At 30.9% G+C, this 19559-nt stretch overlaps 1 long non-coding RNA gene across 1 annotated transcript; it reads left to right on the top strand.

Annotated features, from left to right (window-relative positions):
* The first annotated feature begins 338 nt into the window (after positions 1–338).
* On the top strand, positions 339–1301 carry LOC138348537 (uncharacterized). The gene is made up of 2 exons (XR_011221215.1): positions 339–812; positions 1024–1301. It is a non-coding gene; the product is annotated as an uncharacterized lncRNA (long non-coding RNA).
* Positions 1302–19559: the final 18258 nt, after the last annotated feature.

Here is a 19559-nt window from a genome sequence, read left to right as displayed (position 1 = left end):
AAAGTGTATAAATTCTGTTTCTAATTTGTATAAAGCGAGAGAAAATTGTATATACACATGCAAAAATATATATCTTCGTGTTATACACTTAACTATACAATTTACAAACATTTTACTTCAATTCAATTGTAGACAAATACAAATTTTATACAAATATTGCATAGAAAAAGGCTAACGAATTATACAATTGCAGTGAAATACAATTTTCTCTAGCTTTATACAACAGAAGTGTATATATTGTGTTTCTGTTTTTGTATAAAGCGAGAAAAAACATATATATTCTTGCTATACACTTATAATTATACAATATACATACATTTTGATTCGATTCAATTGTATGCAAAGCAAATTTTATAAAAATATTCCAGCGAAATAGGCAGCAAATTATACAATTGTGCATTATACAATTGCAGTGAAATAGACAAACGAATTATACAATTTAGGCCAGCGAATTATACAATTATATGTGTATAGCCAATTATATAGTTTTATGTTTATTATGAAGCGCAATTATGCAAAGTTTTGCTATAGAATACAAATATGAATTTTTTATTTGCTATATGTGAAAGTTGCCCTTAAAAGAATCGATACAAAAACCAAACAATTATGTGGCCCATTTCTTTCCCACCCTAGTATCTTTATAACGATCACTTTTATATTCTCTAGGGTTTCTCAATTGAGCTTGCTCTCCAAACATACTGCTCATGTCGCGGCTTGGGACTTTCACCAACTTTGACGTTCCTTTTTCTGTTGCATTGGATTATCAATCCTTTTGTCTTCTTGTTCCCTAATCCTCTTCTCTACTCACAAAGGTAAGCTTCAATTGTTCCTTCCTCCAGTCTCCCTTCTAACTTTTATTCTACTGCATACGAGTGTTTCGATGAATGTTTTGATTTTTCAAGGAGATTTTGATAGAGATGTCGAGTTAATGAGTTGCGAACCCAAATCCACTTAATCTCCTTTCTTTATTTCGGTGTTCCTCTTGTTCCCAACCCTCTCTAACTTTCTTTTTTCCAACTAAAGTTTTAGTAGAAATATCAAGATGCTCCCCTTCTCCTTTCAAGTAAAAGAAGATTTGGGCATCAGAACTGAAAGGACATGTGATGGGCAAAAATTGAAGGAGTTCCTTTCTAGCAACAGTTTTTCTAGTCTCCATGCGACTTTCAAGCTCTTGTTTTTTAGCGTTGCAACTTTTTGTAAGTAACTTAAATCTTACCATTATATAAGCCCTGAAGTGATTTATATATATGTGAGACATTCTGATGTTTAATATTGTTGTGCATTTGGTTCTATTTGGTTGATCTCATGTGTTCTTGTTTTCTTTGTTTTGATTCTTAGCATAGGTATCCTTGATTTATCTTCATTGATTATCCCCATGCATGTTCCTATTAACTGTTGAAAGTTACTCCATTGACTTAGCCTTGATGTTTGTACAATTCATTTGCAAATTTTTCTACCAATTGATTTATCTTCCTGTATACATGTTTAATATATTCTTGAGTGTTCACCATTTATTCTTGAATCTCCTTTTATATATCCCCTGCTTGTTCTCGAGAAACTTTTCATGTCGTTTTATTATCTTTGTTAATATCAATGAATCTAATTCTACTATCACCTTTTTTTATGTCATTTCTTCTGTGGTACCTTAGTGCATAAAATATAGCTCTTGTCTCAGCCTCCGTATTAGTTCTTATGCAAAATCATGCTAGCTTCAGCATATATTAAATTTCCTTCATGATTTGTCACATAAAAATTGTATGCATTTTTTCTTTGAATTTATGTACTTGCACTAATCGTGTTGCGCTTCATCCGTTCATGCATTGATATTTTTTACATGACTGTATGAGATTTTAGTCTTGACCTATATCCTTTTATTCTTTTCAACATGTCTTCCCAATTTCTTGGTATGTCAATTTAAGAATATAGTATCTTGATAAGATGAAACACAGTTCCTGGACATTATTCTTGTCATTTATATTATGACATGCCCTTGTTATGTCTTTTTAGCATTCCTCCAGAATTTCAGCTCCCACATTAGAATTCTGGAACTGTTTGACATAGGAATTTATTATTTGTTGCAAGTTCCCTTCCATGCCTATTTTGCACATTTAGCAAACTGTTGTTTATAACTTTTGACCTATGGAAGTTGTTAGAAATAAATGAGTCATAATCTCTTCTTGTGCCGTAGACTCACAACAATAGCATTTGAAGCTAAAATTGATCCTCATTCTTATTAAACCATCGTCTTTTGCAATTTTCCCTTTCCAACATTCCCATAAAAGAAAGTTCATTTTGGAAGGTTTACCTAAATAGTCACATTTCATTTTTTTAGAAAGTGAGCTTTTCATGATTTTCTCACATTTTATTTTTATTATTCTTCTTTTCTTCTCCTTATAACTCCATTAGAGATCTATCACAACCTTTTTATATATTGAATGTCCATGTTATTTTAAAACAAGTTGAGGATTTTATATTCTTTTTGGATGTAAAATTATTTTTAAAAAAAACTATCGTGTTTCTTTACAACATTTTCTTCCCTCAATTTTATTTAGACTAAAAACTCATGCATGTAAAATTCAAAGTAATCATCATCATAATGGTGAAATCACATATATTAAAGAAGTGTCTAAGTGAAAAGGTATACTATGTAGATAGGTGATTTTTTTTATGTATATACAATAATTTATTTAATTCCTAAACTTACTCATATATTTATCTTCTCTTTTTTTCTTCATATATATATATTTAGCACCCCTTAAAGCATTTTAATTAACGTATAATCTTAAGTTGATACTTACAAAGAAAATAAAATTAGACGAATAAACCTCACCCTACATAAACCATTTGAAACTTTCATCTCCATTTTTAACTTGTAGAAAAAAATCCGAGAACTTTTTTTTTTGACAAAACAAGATTTTGAAAAAATACGACTCTCTAAAAGTTTTTTTTTCTTGTCCTAAAGGGATCAAAAAACACTCTTTTATTGTCCATTTTCAGAAATTGATGGAATATTTAATGATGAATGGAAAAGAAGCATTGGTGGTTTCACCACTTGGTGAAATCTCAAAACAAAAAAACTCAATTTCTTGAATTTGATTATTTTATAATTGAAAGTCTAAAATTGAAGCAACCTTCAATTCCCTTTTCATTCAAATCTGACTGATGATTTGAAGTCTTCTTTGATGGTTGTAATGAATAGGGGCATCAACAAAACAAATGGAAGAAATAAATTGAAATGGTGGAGTATATCCATCACCATGTGTCAAAAGTGATGTAAATTTGTGAATCAATCATGATTTAAGCTTATAGAGTCCACAAAGATAAATACTTGATTCTAGGGTTGGTAGAAAGGTGTGGACTCTATAAATTGAATTCATGATTGATTCACAAAATTCTAGCAACTTTCCATAAAAGGTGATGAATGTCTCCATTGGTTCAACACATGTGTTTCATTTCTTTTGTTGATCCCTCCATCCATTACTTCCATTAAAGAAGACTTTTAATGTCCAGTCAGATTTGAATGAAAAAAAAATTGCAAAATACTTTATTTTGGACCTTCAAGCAATGAAATAATGAAGTTCAACAAAGGGCTTTTATTAGTCTTGGGATTCCACCAAGTGGTGAAATTATCAGAACTTCTCTTACATCCACCATTGGATTTTCCATCGACTCTTAAAAATGGACAATCAAAGAGTGAATTGTGATTCTTTTAGGACAAAAATTGTAGTCTTCTAGAGAATGCGTGTGTTTTTTCAAAACATAATTTTGACTAACTTTTGTCAAAAAGTTTCTCAATAAGAATGACGGTTGTAAATGGTTTATGCAAAGTGAGCTTTACTTGCCTAGAACTTGTTTATCATTTTTTTGAGTATTAACTTAAGCTACCTTGACTAAATTGAGGAACTAAATTTCTAAGGGGTGTCACAAAAATTTTAACAAGTACATATACAAGTAAAATTTGGGATTTTACCCACTCTTAGAAAGAACTCTATTTTTCTTTAGTTAGATAGTTATCTCAATCGTAAGACCCTTTATGAGTATGTTTATCAAAGGTCGGGAAAATTTATTGCCAAGAGGGAACCATTCGCTTCTAGTCCTACCTACCCTATGTATTCGAGGGAGAGGTTGGAACTTAAAAAAAAAGGTTCCACACATATGAAACAGACAAAAGGTATGTGACAAACAATTTCTTGAAGAGTGAATTCGATCCCATAACGTCTAAGAGAGATCCAGTGTGATTCATCACTTATCCTATTAAAGGACAAGTGAAACGATCAAGTATAGATTTCCTATGCTCATATAAACCGCCGAGGTCGGACAATACATATATCTTAATTAATGATTCAACCATATGCTTGACCGGATATCATTTGACCACAAATAAAACAAAACAAGGTTCTTTTTTTAGTAGTAGTTCATGAGGCCTCGAATTTTCACGTTTCAACGTGCATTATGTGTTGTGATCTATAATGACTTCATAGGGGCCTATGGCTTAGACATGGCAAATTTGACTAATCCACTTGATATTATTGGGCCATGTAAAATGTAGGAGAGTTTTATGTGGGATCCAGGCCCAATTAGCTATTGTTAAGAAGGCCTAGGGACCAGAGAGAACGGTTATGCAAATTATGTCGAATTTTTGGCTTTCAGTTTTCTCTCATCCTCTTTCTCTATGTAATATCTCATCTCCTTTTAGTTACCTTCTTTTATGTTAATCTATCTGTATTTAGTGTGTTATTAATTTGTTGTGTGTATTATACGTCGTAATTTGTATTCAACGATAACAACATATATGAGTGCTTGTTTTCATTGGTGCTTTCATTGAGAGGTCTTCAATGGAGAACCAAATATTTTGAACTATTGATTGTTCAATTGAAGTTGTGAAGGATTCATGGTCAAAGGATATTGCTGAGATTCTATGTATGTTACAAGAGGTTGTAGGGAAATTATCTCGAACCACACCTCAATTTTCCCTTGATTCATGTTCGTCCATGGAAGTAGATTTCGTGGAAATATCCAGCTTCAACTTCGATGATCCTGCAACACGGTTCAGGTTGAACAATATTTCACTCACTGTAACATTCTTTTAGATAAAAAATTGTCATTGGGGTCTTTATATTTGGATGTCGATGATTTGAATTGGTATTGCTAGTTATTTCGAAACAAGCAACTTGCGGATTTGGACTATTTTGTAGCAAAATTGTTCATGCGATTCTAAACTCGTACTCAAGAAACACCTCATAGGCGTTTAGCCTTTCTCCGGCAACTTACCACAATAGACTATTGTTCGGAAGGAACTGCAACTATTCCTTCATGGAATACCTTGGCCAACTCTCCCTCGCCTCAATATTGGAATGTAGGCTATGACTACAACAACCAAACTTGCCCAAATTGTTGAATAAGACAACGGAGAATGTTGTGAATGTTGAAGCAATGTGTCAAATGCCAGATGCTATGAAACCAAAAGGTGACTATAAGGATATACCATTACAAATTAAATTTGAGGGTGCTGAAATTTGGCTAACTCGAGCAAAACAGGAAAACGGTTATTCTAAGGAGATATCTAATTTGGATTTGGATGACAACAAAGAGGATCCCCTTCCTCTTGTTTCGATAATGACATATAAAAATGTCCAAGGAGGCATGCCATTGCAGATCACAGAAACAGGTGCTAAATTTACAGTAAACAAGGCGCACAAGTTGTTTGTTATTTATTATCATAAAGTCCGGCAACAATTAGTTGACAATAAAGTGGTCGACTCACTCTGGAAAAGAAGTGACCCTTTGATTTTAGATGGAACCATATTGATGCACAACCACATATTTATAAATTTTTCATTCGATCCCGGTGAGTCTATTTCTCATTCCATTATGTTCAAGGGCATGATATACATTTTGATATATCACGTTACTTGTCGATTGAATTGTATTCTAGTGTATTTGTTCTTGATAGTACTACAAAAGGTGGAAAATTGTTGACTGAAATGGCAGTATAAAACTGGGTGGACAAACTGGTCAACCTCGGCTGCCACGACCACTTCCAAAACAATCTTTCAAGGCTTTACTATTGGAATTTTCTAGCGCAACTTAAGCAATCTGTTGAAATAGCAAATGAATTCGACTTGCTAGTTATAATTGATGGTGTTGATACCAAGATAAATGCTTGTCTTATCGTTGCAAACTTCAGTAGTCATCATTATTTCAAGGAGGATAATTTTAGCCTCAATGAGTCCAATCATGTTAGGCAGTATTGCCTGTATCATATTCCCGGTGCTTTTGGAGCTTATTTTGATTCAAGTAGTACTCTTGATGACATTATTGTGATCAAAGTTTAGAATAACGGAGTCAATTCTGGAATCAGAAAAGCTGCCAACAAAATCACGATATTGTTCATAATGGCTTTCACCTGTCACAACCAAGGAATTTATAATACTCCAAGTAGCTAGTTGAAGTTTCTTGATATGAACCTTGAAGACAAGGTTCTTTTCAAGGGCGGAAGTATAGTTGTGATCCACGATGACTTCATAGGGGCTTATGATCTATACGTGGTATGATTGATCCACTTGATATTATAGGACCGAGTAAAATGTTGGAGAGTTTTATATGGGATCCAGGTTCAATTAGCTATTGTTAAGAAGGTCTAGGGATTAGAAAGAACGGTTATGCAAATTATGTCGAAGCTTTGGCTTTTAGTTATTTCTCATTCCCTTTTTCTGTTCTAGTATATCATCTCGTTCTAGCTACCTTTTTCTATGTTAATCTATTTGTATTTAGTGTCTTGTTACTTTGTGATATGTATTATATGTTGTAATTTGTATTCAACGATAGCAATATATATCAGTGCTTGTATTGGAATTCGGGTTTGTTTCATTATCTCAACAGGTTCCACCACCAACTCTACCTAAGAAATTAAGTCAATATTCTTAGAACTCCTCGAATTCCATAATTTCATTACATAGGCTTCAAATCCTCAAAAAGATTCTAAATTTGAGACAGATCTCACTATTCAGATTCACATGTTGGGATTGATGAAATAGCCGAAATTCTATTCTAACACTCGAAACTCTAAAAGATCTTAAAATCATGTTCTTAACAACTTATTCATTCAAACTCAAATCTTACCAAATTCTCAAGTTTCAACTCAAACTTTAAGGATCAACTTTTCAAACTCAATCAAAGAAGACTCAAGGTCAATCATGAATGGAAAAATGGTAAATTCATGAAACTTTTCTAAAATGACTAACTTGATCATTACGAATCTAGTCGAAAATCTCAAATCACTATTCAAAAAATTTTCTTACACAGTTCATTAATTATTGATCTACCCATAACAACGGGAAGGTGTTACAATTTCACTGCATTAATTCTATTAATTGATGTTTAGTATTAAATCTTGAAAAAATAATTTGAAGAATAAATAATTAATGTTATGAATAAAACTTCAAAAATTAATAATCTTTTCTTGATATCTTGGAAGTGATGTAAAACTAAAAATTTATTTTTAAAACAGTAGACAAGTAAAAAAGCAAACAAAGAGATCAATAATGCTTTCTTTTTTCAAGGTGTTATCCATGAATTTTTTTATCTTTTTTTCCATGTTCATCTTTAGAAATTATGTTTGGTCATAAAATTTTGAACTTCAGAATTTTCAAACAAATTAAAAAAATAACAAAAGGTTATTATCATTCTTTTTTATATTCCAGAGTACTCACAAAAAGTTTTAAAAAATAACTTCAATTTATATTTCATAACTCAATACAATTCAAATTTTTAAAAATTATTTTTATTAAAAGAAAAATTATTTTCTTAAATTTTTACAATAAATTATGATCAAACGCCTATAAGATGGGCCTAGGCTGATTGTAGCAACTAGCTGAGCCTAAATTGTGGGGGTAGATATGTGCAATATGCGGATATCTCTTGATCAACCTATGTTTCCTTTTCGAAATCAGAGAATATACATTTTAAAAAATTGTGATATTAAAATAAGAGTAAATTTTATGTTTAGGAAAAAAAAATTATATTAGAGCTATATAGTTACAGTTTTGCTATTTCTGCTTCATAACAAACATATATCAGATTTATATAAATTGCAGGCATGCATCTCGTTTGTATAAAAGTGCAGCGATTATATATGTATATCAGTTAGATGATTATATATATGTAAGTACTATTTATTTGTATCAATGATTGTGTTTGTATATCTACAGAAAATTTGAATTTGTATACAATTGAATTGAAGTAAAATATTTGTATATCAAACCTCTTTCTCTCTAGCTTTATACAACAAAAAATTATATATTCTAATTTGTGTAATTTGGTTTTGTATAAAGCGAGAAAGAGAGAAAGGTAAAAGAGAAATGGTAGGGAGATCTGTATTTATATAATTACTAATTGTATAGGAAGAAAATATATGTATTTGTATATACAGTTTTTTCTCGCTTTATACAAACACAAATGCGATTTATATATTTGTGTTTATATAAAGTGAGAGAAAAACAAGGAAAAGTAGCGAGCGAGATTTTTGGAGAGACAGGTGAATGACAAATTGTATGCTACAGATTAAAGTTAAACAAAATTATAGTAATAACATCTAATTTGAATTGATAATTTATTATTTTATACAATTTTTCATTAATATGAGGTATTATTTTTACATATAGTAAAATATGATATTAATATATAAGGTAATATTTTTACTTAATATACTTTATTTAATACTATTTTTATTTTTTAATACAATATATTTAATTAATATAACCTATCAAACTAAAAAATAAAAAAAATATCATAATATAACTAAGAGCCTGTTTGGCTAAGCTTAAAAGCTGGTCAAACTGACTTAAAAGTTGTTTTTTTTGGACTTATTTAGCTGTTTGGCAATACTCAAAATAACTTATTTTAAGTCAAAAGTTAAAAACTGGGGTAGGGGTGTTTTTTTTTAGCTTATAAGCTATTTTAAGTTGACGATATTTTTATCTTTTTGCCTTTAATATTTTTATACAATCTCCAAATAACCCACATAACCCTAACATCTCTTTCTTCCATTTTCCCTTTTCACGTTTGGCATAGCTACTTCAGCACTTTTATCCAAACGCATAATTGCTTATTTTAAAAATAAGTTTCAGCACTTTCAAAAAGTATTTTTTTAAAGGTTCTTTTATTAAGCCCATCCAAACGGACCCTAAAATTCAATAATGACCGTGCATTTCGCAACACTTACGCATGGTCCACTAAAAAAAGAAATATATATAATTTTTATTTTTAATATATAGTAAATTATGATGTTAATGCATGAGGTAATATATATCATATCATCATTCATCATTCATCATTCTTAATAATTAATGGTTTTGTCGGATAATTTCGTCATTTTGTTCTTAATTGGCCTATTAACGAGCTCCAGGTGGTTACGCCTCGACTTTCCACGTGGTTTCCCTCTTGCCACTGTTGTTGCAACTTGCAAGTTTTTGCAAAGGGAGAAGGGTTAAAAATGTCCTCAACGTATTCCAAATGGTTCAAAAATGCCCTCCTTCCACCTTTTGGTTTAAAAATGCCCTTAACGTTTTTTTAAGGTTTAAAATTGTCCCTTTTTAACGGTCTGCTGACATGGCAAATGATGAATCATTAAATTAGACAAATGCCTTCATCTTATTGGTCCACCTAAATTTTCATAATCCAGACCCGACCCATCTATGTTATAAAAACTCAAACCCACCCACTAACCCGTTTACGTTTTAACCTAATATATTCTTGAACTCCATTTTAGCACACGATTCTCAGCCTTTCTTTTTGTAGCAGTCGCCGAAGATGGAGGAATAAGGTTGAAAATCACAACACCTTCTAGTTATGTTGTTTTGTTACTTCAAGTTTTCACTCAGTTGATTTCATTACCCTGCAACTAAGGTAATGTTTTATTTTTTTAGAATACAGAGTATTTGAGTATCTATTAAAAAATCATGTATTTTGAATTTTTTTATGCTTTCTTTGTATTGTGTTAGTTGTAGTAGTCCATGTCCCTTCTCTTTTATTTGTCTTTGTCTTCATTATTGTAGAATTTTTTTTACTGCTAGTGGAGTCCAAACACCTTGTGTTTTTGCTGATTTTTGTATTATTAATGGTTGTTAGACAACATGGTTGATTTGTTTAGCTATGTGTATTGTTGATTTGTTTTACTTGTCAAAAGTTTATTTTAGTATTATTATGTTTTATGGTTGGAAGTTGCGGAAGAAAGAAACAGAATACCACTCCAAACTAATGAGAGAGACATGAATAAATTGATAAGAAATGTGCAGCAATTTTATTGAGTTAGATTTCTATAATGAAAACCAAAAGCAGATGGAACGTATGAATTGAAGGAAAAGAAGAAAGAAGAGAACTAAAGCAATGGAAATAAAGGACCCAAAAACGATTGTCGGGTCAATTTTTTAGAAATTGATTTTTAGACCAAATGGGTCATAAATTTTGAAATGTTTTTAAAAAAATCCATGTCACGTTTGCCATGTCAGCAGACCGTTAAAAAGGGGCAATTTTAAACCTTAAAAAAACGTTAAGGGCATTTTTAAACCAAAAGGTGAAAGGAGGGCATTTTTGAACCATTTGGAATACGTTGAGGGCATTTTTAACCCTTCTCCCTTTTGCAAATGAAAAGTTTTCTTGCTACTAGCATTTCCCCCCTTTTGCAACTTCCTCTTTGTTTTTCCTTTTTGAATTTGATACGGCTACACATAATGTTTTGCGTACATTTTTTGTTTCCATGTATTGTTGTTTACTCCTTCTGATCCAGTTATAATAATTTTGAGCGAAGATTGACGAACCCAATCTTTTGGTAAGATTCATTGCAACATATATCTTGAACAAAATGAGGATTTGAAATATTCATGAGTCTCCGATCCTTTGTCTCTCATCACTCAGATTTATTTTTCCTGCTCTTGCTTTTGGGGACTCCGGATATAAGTTTTTATTTCAAAATTAACTATTTTAGCTTCAAGATTATTGAAATTTGAAGAAAGACTTTTGGTTTTATTGTTCTTTAAGCTTGTTTCTATCTTAATTCTGTAAATTCATTTTACTGATTGATTGATTTTATGTATGCGATGTGTGAGTTCAAAAATACTCTTACCAAGTTTTTAATGCACTTTAATTTATGGACGTTTTAATGCAATTAGTTGCTCTTTCAAGTGCTTTAAAGTGTTGTAGTAAACTTACTTAGGGAAGAATTGGCATTGGGGACACCAATAAAACTAAATTCACTCTATAGATATTTGATTTATTTTTGCTTTATTTTCTAAGGTTGGGCGTTTAGAAAAGGAAAAAATGTGGGGCCATGAGTTTGTTCGTTTTTTTTAAGATTTGGAATATATTTGTGAATGTAGGATCAATGACTTATTTAGTATTTTTAAAACGTACAAAAAATATGTATGTTTACCAAATATATTATGATTCCAATACATTTTAGGGATAATGCCCAAGTACCCCCTTAACCTATGTCTGAAATCTCAGAGACACACTTATACTGTACTAAGGTCCTATTATCCCCCTGAACTTATTTTATTAATATTTTTTACTCCTTTTCGACCTACGTGGCACTATCTTGTGGGCCCAACGATGATTGACTTTTTTTTTCAAACTAGTGCCACGTAGGCTAAAAAGGGGTAGAAAATTACTTATAAAATAAGTTTAAGCGGGTAATAGGACCTTAGTATAGTATTAGTGTGTCTCTGGGATTTCGGGCATAGGTTAAGGGGATATTTGTGCATTATCCCTACATTTTATTTTATATTATAATCTGTTTCAACATGTTTATATATATATATATATATATATATATATATATATATATATATATATATATATATATATATATATATATATTTCAACTATTTCATATTCTCCGAATTCGAAGCTTTCATCTTTGGTAAGTTCATTTTAGTTTAATGGTTGTTTTTGGTTATTTTAGTCGTATTTTGTTGTTTATTTTGTCATAGTAATGTAATAAATTCTTTTTTTGATATGATTTTTCTGCATGTTCTTGTTTAGGATGCGGTATTTAATTTTTTATTTTGTTATAATAGTGTAATAAACTCTTTTTCTGAATGATTTTATTTCATGTTCTTGGTTAGGATGCAGTGTTTAGTTTTTAATTTTGTTATAGTAGTTTAATGAACCCTTTTTTTTCTAGATGATTTTTCTTCATGTTGTTTAGGATGAATATTTGTGCTCTAATGAATTTTTGTTTGAATATGAATATTTGATCCCTTTTTTTTTGGATAATTTGGTTACTTTTTTAAAAAGCTAATTTTTGTTTATCTCGCCTGTTGATTTTGAAATTTTGACTTTTGTTGTGAATTGTTGTTTTCTCCACTATATTTGTTTACTTTTGCTGATCTTATTTTGCTCATTACATGTGTTGTTACACAAAGTCGAAGTGTAGTATTTTTTCTTGCTCTCTTTGTTAGATTGTTATTTACATTAGTATTGTAGGTTTACTCTGGTTATGGCTAAAACTAGATGTGACCTTGTTAAAAAATCTATTCCTAAGCCTTGTAAAAACAAGAAAAAGAAGGTCTCAACTTCAAGTTTCAAGGTGTTCAAAAAAGAAAATTAATTGTTGAAGAACCCAAGTATGATTCGAATTGTGATACGATGGATGAAATAGACAACTATGAGGAGTGTCTTGATGAGGTTGAGTCTAGTGAAGAGATCAGTGGAAATGAGTTTACAAATGGAGATAGCCGAAATGCTGGAGATGAGGATGATGATCCTCTATCCTTGCCAACTTGTGCAACAGAAATCTCAAGGAAGTCCTATAATCTCACTACATGCATGGATGAGTTAGGATCTTTTCTAGCAAAGATTTCCGTGAGAGCAAGAAATGACTCTGTACAATGATTTTAGAAATGTTTTACTGAATGAAAAACTTTATAATGACTTTAAAGGTAGTTATTTTGATCATTTTAGACATATTCCAGAATATTACAAGTTTAATGGACATATGGTCTATTACATATTGTTTCTTCGTGTCAATAATGATAAAAAATTGCATGAGATGTGATTTTGTGTGAATATTTAATTTGCATGTTTTTACTTAAAAGAGTTTGCATTGATTATGGGTCTGAATTGTGGACCATACCCACGCGATGAAAAAAATGAAAAAAAGTGTTTGACAAAGGTGATAAGTTTTGCTATAAAGTAACCAAGAATAAGAATATTAGTGGTTCAAAGTTGTTGAGTTTGACAAAGTTGCCAGATTAAATAAGGAGCAAAAGTTCAAGTGCTCTTTAGTTGGGTTCGTCCACTCAATATTATTTGCCCATGATCGATCTAAGATTGTGGAATCAAACGACATTATGATAGCCGATTATTTAAAATTTTTTAAGAGTTATCCATGGAGAAAGAGCATTTTGATTTAACACTGAAGTATTTGAAGACCACAGTTAATTTGAAGAAACAATGTGAATTGTACAAGAAAAGAGGGAATGAATCGTATCCTTTGTATGGCTTTGCTTGGGTGTTTGTGGTAATTTATATCATTTGTGGACTTGAAAAATTTAAACTCTTATATATTTCTGTTCATTTATTTATTATTTTATTAATTTCAAATTTGGATATATGAGGTATTTCCTCATCTTGGTATTTATGCAAAGAAGTCTTTGGAGTCTCTACTGTCATTACCCATTTACTTAGATGGCACACGACAAAAAGCGATAGCATCGTCGAAGGTGATCCATTTAAGTACACAAAGGTATAAACTTATTTTTTTATATAACAATATTTGTTAATTAGTGAAGGTCTTGTACTAATTATATTTTTTTAGGTTGTGCATCCATCCCTAGTACCTACTATCCGTGAGAAGAAATAGAATTATATGGAAACATTAAACTCATATACAGACGAAGTGAAGGACATAATTAATGATACCTTAAAGGCCAGTTTGAAAGGTATTAGTGCGCTCACTTTTGCAGTAGGTCATGTGGAGGATGAGTATTCAAACAAACACATTCCTAATCAACCTGGGGAGAATTCTATACCAAGTGCTTCTAAAGATGGAAGTCTGGATGAACGCGTTGCATCCCTCAAGCAACCAATGGTAAAAATCGTTGCTTTTGTACGAGAGGAGAAGTTGAGAAGAAATGAAAAGAAAAAGAAAAGGAAAAGTAGATAAATTTATATACTTCTTAATTATGTAATATAATGTATTTGTATTCATTTTTAGCCACTGATCTTGCAGTATATGATGACAATTTTTCATCACCAACAGTGGATGACAATATCCTTTCATTAGCTGTAGTGATGATGATCTTGATGCATTTGATGCATACTTTGCTAAAGAAGTTGATGAAGAGGAGATGAGGGGACGATAGAAGAGAACAATGAAGAAAATGAAGAAAAGAAACTAGAAGAAAATGAAGCAAATGGAGAAGAATAGAAAGAACAACAAAAAGAGAAGATAACAAAAAATGAAGAAGAGGAAAAGCTTGAAGAAGGGTTGGTCACTGAAGTGGAAATAGACATGATGGGTATTGTGATGGAGCTTAGTGGTCAGGTTGATGGTGATTAAGGGCAGTTGTGATTTTTGGGATGGTTATTCCCTAGTATTTTAAGACAATTTGTGAAGTTACCGATATTTCAAGACAATTGATTTTTGTGATAGTTGGGTTGTTCCCTGGTTTGAAGACATGTTTATTGATATGATTTTTTAAGACAATAGATTTTTGATAAGTTGGTTTTTAAGAACATGGTTAAAGTGGTCTGTCGTTTTGTTGTTTTTGACAACAAAAATGTAAATATGATGATACATATTATATTATGAAGGTTTTTAGATTTCTTATTAATCTATGTCTTAATAAACTTGTATGTCTAATACTATAAATTTTTATCGCAATATTATAAATCAAAAATAAAAGATATAACAGGGCAACAAATAAAGAGAAATATTTTATTTGTGCAACACTTCATTCCTTTCTCATTTATTAACAATTTGGAATAGCTTTAGGCATTTTTCTTTTTCTTCTGTAAAAATCAACTTTTTTTAGTTGCTCTATATATATTTCAATATCTTTTAACAACACTTTCAAGTGATTCCTCTGCTCTTCGGACTCTTTTAAGAAGTCACTAGCATATTTCTATTTTCTTTGAATTCTCATAGCTTTGTTAGTAAATCAAATTTAGCAACGCCTTGAAAATTTAATGGGATACTTGTTGGTGATTCATTTTCATTCCACCTAAGAAATGGGCATCTTCCAGCTGCACAACTAAAGAATTGTCGACCTGAATTTGTATCGGTGCCTGACGTCCTCAACGTAGCTGGTTTACCACAATCACAATTGTAAGACTTTTTTACTTTGATATGATTGAGTCATTGTAAAAATGAATGTTTTTGAGTTGTTTATGAGGAATTGCCTTCCTTTATACTACAAAATAAACAGATATTACCATTGAAAAAATGAAATTTGAACTATTATTACCGTTGTGAAATGTGTAAATGAAAATATGTACTGATTATCAAAATATATAGACCTCTTAAACTATTGATGCATATTTATGTTTGTGGTGTGTTTATGATCAATGAGATTTACATTCTGATATTAGTAAGGTATATTCGGGTTTATGTCTATGTTAAAAGCATTATCGATACAGCAGGTAGTAGACTATGACAGTTATATATAGACCAAAAGAAGTAGGATTTAAAAAATACATAAATTAATTAATCATAAATTATATTTTAAAAATTCATCCAATTAAATAAGTTTAAAAAATTCATATGATCATGTAAGAGTTCACATAAATTGGGTGTGATGATTAGAGATGTATGAGGAAGAGTTGTGGTTATACAATTAACATATCATCACAAGATACTTATGTTTTCTCAAAAATTGTTCTAAGGATGTAAGTTAATGTTTGATTGATTGGTAGTGTATGAATTTTGATAATTAGTTTATGCATTAAAATTGTAAGAATTGTTTATTAACACTGGTGTATAAGATGAATTATTATATTGATATGCAATTGGTATGGGTTGTTTAACTAATATGTTTATATAAATTTTGAATATTATTGGTATCAATTGAGTATAAATATTAGTAGTTTTATATCTTACTTATTTGTATATGATGAATATTAAATTGGTATACAAATTGTATGAATTAGATAACAAATATGTATATAAAGCTTGAATATTATTGATATGAATTGTGTTAACGTTTGTTGTATTTGTATATTAATTAACTATGTTTATTTGATGAATTATTTGTTTGGTATGCAAAATATATGAAATGTTCAACTAATCTTTTTTGTATAAATTCTGAATGTATTTTGTTTTGATATGCATGTGTATGAAACATGAATAATAAATGTATAACATATCATTTATGAATTAGATAACTACTATATTGTGTATAAATTAGATAACTACGATATTGTGTATAAATTTTAATGTTATTGGTATGAATTTTTATTAATATTTGTTGTGGTTGTATATTAATTAACTGTGTTTATTTGATGAATTATTTTTTTGGTATACAAAATGTATTAAATGTTCAACTAATCTTTTTTGTTTAAATTTTGAATGCATTTTTTTGTAAGGATGTGTATGAAAAACGAATAACGTAACATCTTACAACTAAAAATGACTAGAAAAGAGGTTAAAATATGGAAATATTTATTCAAGGAAAGAATAAAAAAAATTTAGAAAATTGACAGAGTTGAAAAGTGAGTTTTGGCCATTTTCAAATGGCCATAAATTCTAACTCAGGATGATTTAGAAGTATTTCTTGCTATGGTTTGAAAGTCCTTGGAAATATCTTTCTAACGGCGCCAGGTTTGCATGATTTCGATACTGTATGAGTGAGTTATGCCTTTTTGAAGTTGAGCTGAAGGGATAAGAAAAGTCCAATCCGAACGTGATCGAAGAAAGACTACATCAACAGTTTTTGCGAATTTTATTCATCAGAAAGATGTTATTATAGCATTTAATATGATCAAAAAAGGGAAAAGTTATTTTTTCCTTATCCAATTATTTTATTTTATTTTTAGGTAATAAATTGGGGTCTAAACTGATCCTATTCAGTTCACGCTTATAGAAAACAAGTTAGGGTTTAAAGAGAATAGAAAAGAAGAGTAGAAAAAAGGAGAAAAGAGAGGAGGAAGCAAGAACATTCAAAATCGTCGAAGTTCAACTTGTAGAATCGTCATGGGTGATCCCTAAAAAGGTTGTGAGATTTTTCTGTGTTGGCTTCCTCCATCCACAAAAAAAAACATGTTTAATTCAGCACAATTAGAGTAGATTGAATGATGAACATTGAAGTTTCTGATAAATAATCGTTGAATTCTTGTTGGTTGAGTTGTAGTATGCCTTTAGTTGTTTTGGTTCTTGTTTTCGAGCTATTTTACGAGTCTAAACTATTGGGTATTCATAATTTTAGTGATCATAAGTTTTTGGGGAAAGATCCATGGGAGTTGAGAAGCTTTAGAGTTTGAAAATCGGAGAAGAAAAGTCAGAAACCCCATTTGACAAACCCTAGGGCGCTGCACCAGCAAGAGCCCCTGAGGAAATAATCTGTCTTACAAACCCTAGCACGTTGCGCCAACCAGAGTGCCTCAAGCCAGAGTTTGTCTGTCAGGCTCTGCACTCCACGCCTCTCAAAGCGCAAAGGTTACCTAGAGACCCCATTCTTCCCCTATCTTTTCTTACTAGTTCCTAAGTGATGTACCTACATTTCCTAGTCGATTAAAATACTTTATGGTACGTCTAAATGTCATGAAATCATCCATAAGCATGAATCATGACCTTGAATCCATAATTCAATTCAAGGAAAGTTAGGATCAAAGTCAAGGAAGTTAAGGAGTTAAGTTTAAAGCTATGAAGTAAGTTTAAGTAAAGTTTCTTAAAGCTTCCAAGAGTATTATTTAAATGTTTTAACTTCATTTTAAGACTCAAATTTCGAGTTAAAGAAAAAGTAAAGAGTTGATTTAAATTTTCAAAATCTATAAGGGAACTAAGTATTCCCTAAGAATTAAGTTTCAAGATAAGCAAAGAGTAAGAGTTGAGTTCATTTCTCAAAATTTATAAGACAACTAAGCATTCTCCTAAAATTTATAAGTGTTTTTACATTTAGGTTAAGAGGAAAGTAAGATTTTCCAAAAGAGTTTTGAACAAGAAAATAAAATATTTATTCCAAGAGAGCTTTTTCAAGGTAAAGTGTTGAGCAAATTATCTCAACCAAAAGAAAAGAAGTTATTTTTAAAGCATGATCTAAAGTATATTTTGAGAGTACGATTGAGCAGTGATGTGGAGATGAGAGTTAATATTAACTCAAGTCTACATGTAAACCCTGTATTCATTATGTGTATTAGCGTGTCATACTTTTTTGATGATCACGTAAGGTAAGCTAGTAGATCGAGTAAGTTAAGTAAGGTCCTATACCATGACAAGGTGTAGGATGGTCCTTTGCAGCGTGAGGTAAAACGTTGTATCTCACTATAACTATTAAGTGATGGTTGTGGGTTACAGAAACTCCTATAGTATTAATTGCATGGTTCCTCAAGGGGTTCTGCTTAGCATGAATGGGGGTATGAGACCTCATTCATGCATAGCACAAGTAGACTTTGAGAGGAAGCATGATATGTCTTTTATTATGACTAAGAATGGACATCAGTTTATATTTGTATTTTTGGCAAAATAGTCTGGTGGATTCTCGTACTTGTATCGGATTGTATTATGGACTCTTCTACTTAGCTTTTTGTCATCTGGACTCTTATACTCAACATAACACAATATATTAAACCCCTCTGACCATTGATCATCCTTTTGTGGCATTAATATAGATGAGTTGGCAAGCGAGTGTAGTCACACACCTGCAAAGGAAAGTGACAATTTCAACTTTTACTTTTAAGTTATTAAAATTATTTTTTAAAAAAAATAAATTAAAAAGGAAAAGAACTCCATATTCTTCCCCACACTACCACCGTCTTTTTCCCTACACTACCTTTTTTCAGTCACCCCAACCCCAACCTATTTTTCTTTCTTATCCACACCCTATTGTTATTTATCTTTATTTTTCTTTCACTTCTTTCTTCTTTCCCCCACCCATCCCTATTTTTTTCCTCTTCAATCATCACTTTCCCTCTTTTCCCCCCTTCCATACCTGAATTTCTATCTTTCTGCCTTTCCTTGCTTATTTTCAACTTCTTTCTTGTTTTTTTTGCTACCCTAAATAAAAAATGAAATTGGCCAAATTTTTTTGAACATAATAAGAAAAGAAAAATCAGAAATTAGTGGAGTTGTTTATATCTCTAATGAGTAACTTGACCTCTTTTGGTGTCAAAATATTCTTGTATTTGTAAGCAATTTGGGGTGTGAAATAATAGTTAGCATTGGATTATGAAAATTTTTGTTAGATCTGGTTGTTACGTGGCTTGGTTGTTGTTATTGTGGTTGTTTGATGACTAAGGTTGTTGTTACTTTGATCTCGCTGGTAAAAATTGAGATGACGCCAGCAAAAATGGACGCCGCCGTAAAAAATGGAGATGACGCCAGCAAAAATGGACGCCGCCGTGAA

The sequence above is a fragment of the Solanum lycopersicum genome, chromosome 1 (genome assembly GCF_036512215.1).
Source record: "Solanum lycopersicum chromosome 1, SLM_r2.1".
NCBI classification, from domain to species: domain Eukaryota; kingdom Viridiplantae; phylum Streptophyta; class Magnoliopsida; order Solanales; family Solanaceae; genus Solanum; species Solanum lycopersicum.
This window is presented reverse-complemented; position numbering and strand designations above follow the sequence as displayed.